Here is an 8,470-nt window from a genome sequence, read left to right as displayed (position 1 = left end):
TGTGAAACTCATTGAACCCTGGTTCTTTGATCACCCTTCTGATTTTATATCAATATTATTCTAAGTGGACGTAGGTCATTACCAGATCCTGGGGCCGAACCACTATAAATTATTGTGTTTTCTTTACTTTTTTCATTGCGTTCTTCTCTATACATTCGTCCATATCAGTTACGTTTTGACTCCGTGTCAGTTGGCCAAATCTTGGGTCAACACCTAGAATGGTATCCAAATCTCCAATGTCTTTCATTTTAAAGTTAGAAGATATAAACCTCTTCATTTCCATTATTCCTCTCTTGTCATTACTCAAAATCAACATATCATCTACATGTAGACACACTAGTATGACATAGTCATCACAAGTCTTAGAGTATAAGCACTAGTCCACATTGTTAGGTCTTAATCCATTTCAAATAATGACTTTATCAAACTTCTCATGACATTGTTTTTGAGATTGTTTCAAATATATAATGATTTGACAAGTCTACACACTTTATGTTCATTTCCTTGAAGAACAAAACCCTCCGGTTGTTCCATATAGACCTCTTCCTCAGGATCACCATTTAGGAATGATGTTTTGACATCCTTTTGGTGAACATAAAGGTTATGTATAGAGGATAAGGAAAATAAAATTAGAATACAAGTAGTTCATGCTACCGGTGCATAAGTGTCAAAGTAATTTATTCCCTCTTTTTGTTTGAATCCTTTGGCTATGAATCTGGCTTTAAGGGTTTGTATGGTGCCATCGATATGGTATTTCCTTCTAAATACCTATTTCCATCCAATTGGTTTTGACCGCTTTGGAAGGTCAACCAATTCCTAAGTGTTGTTTAACATAATTGAATCCATTTCATCATTAATTGCCTCCTTCCAAAAAGCAGATTCCCTTGAGGACATTGCTTCTTTGAAAGTTTTGGGATCATCTTCTATTTGAAGTACTATTGGATATTTCCAAGTGTTTGGTTTCTTTCCTTTCCATAACTCACATGGAGAGATATTATTTTTCTTCATGAGAATACGATTCAAAATATGACAAGCGAATAGGAAGGCTTCACCCCACAAACTAAAACTCAATTTTGAATGTAATAACATAGCATTAATCATCTCAAGAAATGTTCTATTTTTTCTTTCCGTTATACCATTTTTGTTGTGGAGTATAAGGGGTTATGCATTCATATATTATTCCATGCTCTTCACAAAACAAGTTGAAATCATTTGAAAAATACTCACCACCCCTACACTTCTAAGCAATTTTATTTTCCTTTCGAATTCATTTTCAACTTCCGCTTTATAAGATTTAAACACGTTAAATGCTTCATCTTTATTCTTAAGCAAATATAAATTTGTGACCCTAGAGCAATCATCTATGAAACTAATCAAATATCTACTTCCTCCTCTAGTCAACATTCAATTTAGTTCACATAAGTCACTATATATTAAATCTAACAACTTAGAGTTTCTTTCAGCACTTGTAAAAGGATTCTTTACCATCGTAGATTTAACACATAATTCATATTTATCATCCTCAACATTATCTCAATCAATAAATCCACATTTAATTTTTTTTTTTAATTGTGTTAAATTCTATATGTACAAGTCTAACATGTCACAAATTAATAGAATTTGAGTCAAGCACACAACAAGAAGAAGAGGAAACTTTATTGTTTGAGTTATCAATATAAGTACAAACTTTGAACATGCCATTAAAAGCACATCCCTTTCCAAAAATACATTTCCTATAGACAAAATACGCTTGCCGGAAATTCCTGGTTTTCCAAGAAAATTACCACTCATAAGGTTTCTACTCATTTTCGGTACATACAAAATATTGGTGAGTAGAACATTTTTGCCAGATGTGAACAACAAATCAATAGTCCCCTTGCCTTCAAACATGGACCTTTTCTCATAGCCTATTTGTATCTCATGTCCTTCCTTTGAAGATTCAAAGGTCTTGAAAAGAGATCTATCATATGTAACATGAATGGTGGCACAAGTATCGTACTGCTACCCGTTCACCTTTCCATGGATGGCATTTGTTTTCTATGATTACATCATTGAACATGTGGCAGTCATTAGAGAAGTGATTAGGCTCCCCAGGATCTAATGGAGTCTTGTAGAGTTTGCTTGGAGCTCCTTGGAGTGTGGACTCCTCCCAGCGTGTTATTACTTGATTTCAAACAAGGATGTCTTTAAGTTAGGCTACGTCCAGAAGACATTAGTTAGGATCCTTCTGTCTTCTTGGTCAGTTGGTGCTCTAGGCCTAGGAGTTTTTCCTCGGGGTCTGGAGGGAGCACCGAATGTCAGTCATAGCAGCTTTGACTGCAAGCGCCCATCTGACATATTTTTGTGCCTCGAGTAGTGGTGTCGAGATCGTACACTCGACAATTGTTACGTTCCAATGTGCTGCCTGACATGGGAAACATGTAGCTGTGTTCTTATAGTGTCAGGAGCATGTCTCCTGTAAAGCAGTGGGTTGTAACCTACGAATTGGGCCTTGTGTATAAAGACCCGACTAACTTAAAGACCTCAGACCTTTATAACTACTGTCTTTTGGATACATACATAAAATAATAAAACTTTATTATAGAAAATCCAAGATATAGGATCCCATTATTTATACATAAAATAATAAATAAAACAAAACCTTTATTTAAATGTTCAAATACTAAATGCAGAAATCATAAATACATTATTCAAAGACTCAAGTGTCAATGTCATCCTCGATCGATTCCATCGGTCCACTCATTTAGTCCTCACCCAATACACATGCCAAAGCCACCTCGGATCCGTCCCACGGTCCATGTTCATTTACCTGCACAATCTAAATAAAAAGGAATGAGTCTAATGCCTAATAAGGAAAAACTAATAAAACATAAAACATAAAACACAAGACATAAAACATAAAAACATAAAATGGACTACAATATTAATGGCCATTAACTCATTACCGTAGTACGTGATAGAAATCGCTATAGTCATCTTGCTACTCTTTAGAGGTAGGTATAAACACAACTATAGTCTACAATAATGATAAGAGTCTCGGGAATTCGCTATCTAAGAAAGCATACTTCCCAAGTGACAAAAAGACATAAAAGCAAACATACATATACAAAGCACATCTAACTTATTTTTCTTACCGAAAACCAGGGTATTGAAGACAAGTGTTGGATTAGAAACTTCTAAAACCAAACAGTAAAACCATAAAATTTCTTAAAGAAAAGAAGATGAAAAAAAATATAAACCATCAAGATAAGAACTTATCGAAAACCTTAAGTTTCAAAGGAATCAAGCACCTAACCAAAAGTCATTATAATGAGTTAGGATTTGTAGTAAAAGAAAAGAATAAGAGGAATAGCAATGAACTAAACTTGAGGATTAAGAGTACCTTAGATAGCTTAGATCTTCGATCTATACCTCAATACCGAAATCACACTATCTCTTACTTCCCAAGTGTTTAAAAAAGCTTAGTTTTGAAAGCTTTTAACCCCAAAACCCAAGTGTTTCTCTCTAGAATGAATTTGGAAGCTTCGAGGCTCTGAGAAATGTTTGAAAGATGATGCAAATGGCTGAGTGAAGGGTCCTATTTATAGAGTTCAAGGAGTGAAACTAACTCCCATTAAAATGAATAAAATGGAATTTTCTGCTCAACAGATGCCCAGAACTCGGTCAAAATCATTCCAGAGAAAGTCCAAGTTGTTGAGGACTATTTCTAGCTTTGGATTCCACGCAGTTTCAAAATGGACTGATTGAGCCAATATATCGCCCCCTATAGACGATGGGGCGATATATCACTTGCCCCATTTTCTTGAGGCTCTGTAGTTTCGTTCGTGTGAATTCGACATGTTTTCCGTCTCATCATAGGTGATATATCGACCCCTATACCTGCAATATATTGGCTTACCTTGATATATTAAATCATGTTTTTTCACATTTTAAGCACACTTGAATTTGTTTAAACCGCTTTGACTGAGTAATACGAGATCCTAACATCTGAGGGAAGGTTCTAGACTTCCTAGGATTATCCTTGATTATTTTATTCCTCTAAAATCCTTAAATACTTAATAAACATACATGTGACAAATGTCACTTTCTTAATTATTCTGTTTATACCTTAGGTTATAATATATAATATTTCTAAGACCACCTTCAATAAGTAAACCTTATGATAAAATTAATATTTCTAATCTATAGGCTAAACTTATAAATCCATAACTATCTCTATGAGTTTCCAAATAATTTCCGTCTTGAACCAATATCCACGAAAACTAAAATACCATAATAAAAGATACTACTATCTAACTAAGTAAAATTTTGAGGTGTTACGATTCTCCCCTACTTAAAAGACTTTCATCCCCAAAATTTACATCCAAAACAATTCTGGATACCGTGCTCGAATGTCTTCCTCCAATGTCCACGCTGCCTCCCGTTTAGTGCTATTTCTCCATGAGACCTTGACTATCAGAAGACTCTTTGACGGTAATTCCTTTATCCTCTTCTCCAGGATGCGAACCGATCATTCCTCATAACTTAGGTCTTTCTGAAGTGCTAACGTATCTTACTTGAGAACGTGGGATGGGTCTGACACATATTTACGCAGCATAGAGATGTGAAACACATTGTGGTTGTCTGCTAGAGCTGGCGGTAGGGCTAATCTATATGCTACTGGTCCCACCTTCTCCAATATCTCAAAAGGACCTATGTATCAGGGACTAAGTTTTCCTTTCTTCCCGAACCACTTCACTCCTTTCATTGGAGATATTCTTAATAAGACTTAATCTCCGACCTTGAATTCCACATCTCATAGCTTGGCATCCGCATAACTCTTTTGTCGACTTTGAGCAGCGAACATACACTATCTAATTAGTTCCACTGCTTTTTGATCCTCTTTAACAGCCTCAGGTCAAAGAAGTTGTCTTTCTCCTACCTCGTCCCAATGTAATGACAACCGACATTTCCTTTTATAAAGTAGCTCATAGAGCGCCATACCAATCATTGCCTGGTAGCTATTATTGTAGGAGAACTATAAAAGTGGTAAATACTTACTCCATGATCCTCTGAAGTCTATCACATAAGCATGCAACATATCTTCTAAAATCTATATGGTACGCTTGGACTGTTGATTGGTCTCAGGACGAAATGTCGTACTGAGACTTAGCTTGGTACCTATGGCTTGCTGCAAGCTTCTCCAAAATCTCGATGTGAACACCGAACCTCTATTAGATACTATGGTCTTAGGGATTCCATGCAGTCGTATAGTTTCTCGAACATAAATGTCTGCGTACTGGTCCGTAGTGTACGTAGTCTTGATAGGCAGTAAGTTAGTTGACTTTGTGAGTCTATCCACCACAACCTAAGCCGAATCGTGTTGCTTACTTGTCTGTGGTAATCCCTGTCATGAAGTAAATGGCTGTCTTCCCACTTCCATTCTGAAATACTAAGCGGTTGAAATAAGCCTGCGGGTCGCTGATGTTCTGCCTTTACTTGTTGACATGTTAGGCATTTGGATACATATTCTACTACGTCCTTCTTCATTCACGACCACCAGTATAGTGCCTTGAGGTCGTGAGTCATCTTGGTACACCCCAGGTGAACTGAGTATGGGGTAGTGTGTGCCTCCTCCAAAATCTTCATCTTAATCCCATGGTCATTCAACACGCATATCCGGCCCTTATATTTCAAGAACCCGCCATGTCCTGATATAGAGAACTATGTAGTCTTGCCTTCTTTGACTGCAGTCATATGCGATAATAGCATGTCATCATGGCCTTTCCTGGTCCGTATATCCTCTAGTAAACTTGTCTGGACGAACAAGTTAGACAGTTGACCCATGACTATTTCTATTATGGAATTAATCAGCTCTTGCTGTAGCAACTTTTCAATTCCAGAAAATGTTGCCTGATTTCCATAACTTTTCTGACTTAACGCATCTGCAACTACATTCGCCTTTCCTGGGTGGTATAGGATTTCACAGTCATTGTCCTTTACTAGTTCCAACCACCTGCGCAGCCTCATATTGAGCTCCTTTTGCGTGAAAAAATATTTTAAGCTCTTGTGGTCCGTATAAATCTCACATACTTCTCCATTTAGATAGTGGCGCCAGATTTTTAGTGCGAAAACCACTGCTGCCAACTCCATATCGTTTGTTGGATAGCGTTGCTCGTATTCCTTCAGCTGTCTTGAGAAGTAGGCTTTCACCTTGTAATTAGGTCTTCTTCTAGCTTTGTACCCTCAAGTTTGATTGGTACTCCTCATACTATCCGTGATGATAGAGCAATTTCCCCCCGTAGGCAGTTCCGTAACAAACATATTTCTAAATCTTTCACAAGGTTTGCTAATTTCTCTATCATTCCTAACGAGATATATGAGTGTGTAGCTCCTGAATCAAAAAATACTAAACATATATTATCGAGGATAGGAAGCTCACCTGTGACCACCTTGTTACTAGTTTCGGCTTCTCCCTGGGTGAAGGCGAAGACTCTGGCTGGAACCATCTTGTTGTCCTTCTTCTCTTCTGTTTTGAGTTGCGGAATTCTCTTTTCCGATGACCTTCCTAGCCGCAGTTGTAACAACCCTTGCTGTTTGCATGACACTCCCTAATATGTATTTTATGGCACTTGGAGCATTGAGGGTATTCCACATAACCTGACTTGTTATTACCATTGTTAGTCCGTGCTCTTTCATCAGCGTCAGCCTGCTTATTATCGAGATGATTTCTTTTCTGCCCATTATTGTTATGCTTGTTGTTGTGGTTTCGACCATTCTGAGTCTGATTCTGCTGCTTGGGTTCTGACTTGCTTGCCTCCTCCTTGCTAACATTTTCTTGGATCCTTTCCACCTCAATAGCCATTTCCTATTCATTGGCGTAAGAAGTGATTTTGGGGTTTTCAAGCTTGACCCCTAATTCAATCTTGGGCTAAGTCCCCTGGTGAACTTGGTTACCCTCAAGTAATCATTTGGGACTAACTCTGGTGCAAACTTGGCTTACCGATCAAATTGTCAAGTGTACTTAACTACCGAAAACTTTCCCTATTTTAGATTGGCAAATTCTTTCACCCCTTAGCAATGACTGCTGAGTTGTAGTACTTTTTGTGAAACAACTCCACAAATCTGGCCCAAGTCATGGTGGTGAAATCATGAGTTTGTTGTACCAAATCCTACCATATTCTGGCATCCTTTTTCAGTAGAGAAGAAATGCAGGATATGCAATCCGCAATGTTAAGGTTCATCTGTGCCAAAACCGGCTCTACATTCCTGAGCCATTCTTCAGCCTCAAAGGGGTCGATTGTCCCTTCAAAATTTGGAGCATGCTACTTTCAGAAATGCTCATAGATTGGCTCTATGTACTGAGATGGATAAGATGTGTAATTTGCCATCAGCCATCTCCCGTATGGATATCCTCCATTCTGCTCTTTTTGGGGTTCCTTGAACCGCTGGCTGAGGTTGTCATTGTTGCTGCAGTAGTTCTTCTACTTGTTGTCGTAACCGGATAATTTCAGTGTCGTTGCAACCGAAGGTGGTGCAATTCTATTAGCAGCAGCAGTGGCGGTACATTTTCCCCTTCTTCAGACTAGAGGGGCCTCATGTGTCTCATTGGCCGTGCTGGGAGCATTGTCGTTAGTGTGTGCAGACCTTCGGAGCGACATCTTCAGCAGATTTCTAACAGTCGAGAAAAACACGTTAGAACTTACCCTAATACTTTCTAAGGAAAAAACTTAGTCTAAGCAAACATAACTCGGACCTATCCGTTATCATTTCTTATGAAAATGCATGTAATTCATATTTATTAATTAGGGTGTGTTTCTATACTTAGAATATTAGGTCATCTTTATTATTTTCTAAGTTTGTTTCTAACCAACCTATATGACTAAATTCTCAGGCTCGAAACTTGTCATTGTTCCAAATTTAACCATATTGAGGGGGGGGGGGGGGGTTGGGATCAGTAAAATCGTTCCCACTACTATGGCCCCCTAAACACTCAATCCAAAACCCGGTTCATTGATTTGTATCCACCCTCATCGAACTTAGCCATTATTTATTGAATTTACTCTAAATTAATTATGATTTTACAAATAAAATAAATTTCAAAACAAAATTCATACCATACCATTCCATTAAAAAATAATAATAAATTTATTCATTGGAAAAAACTTCACTTGTTACAATAATAATTCAAAATAAATAAAGAAACAAACGTATTGGTAAAACTAAGTATAAGAAAATAATATCTAATGGCTACCGGTAAGTCATCTTCATCATCTAAAGTTTCCTGTAATTCTTCCAAATTTTAAACCACAGAAGGCATATCTTTAAAAAGCCTTATTACTAGGTCATATTGTTCCATGGCTTTCGTCATAATTTGCCAAGTGATTTGAAGGTGAACTATCTCCTTGTAAAATTTGACCAATCTTTGAGGGATTTTTCCTAGCACTCCTCTTGTATCCCTTGGCTCTCTAATCCTTTTTAATGCCTTAAT

The sequence above is a fragment of the Humulus lupulus genome, chromosome 3, assembly GCF_963169125.1.
Source record: "Humulus lupulus chromosome 3, drHumLupu1.1, whole genome shotgun sequence".
NCBI classification, from domain to species: Eukaryota; Viridiplantae; Streptophyta; class Magnoliopsida; order Rosales; family Cannabaceae; genus Humulus; species Humulus lupulus.
The sequence above is the reverse complement of the archived record's forward strand: the minus strand, read 5'-3'. Positions refer to the sequence as shown.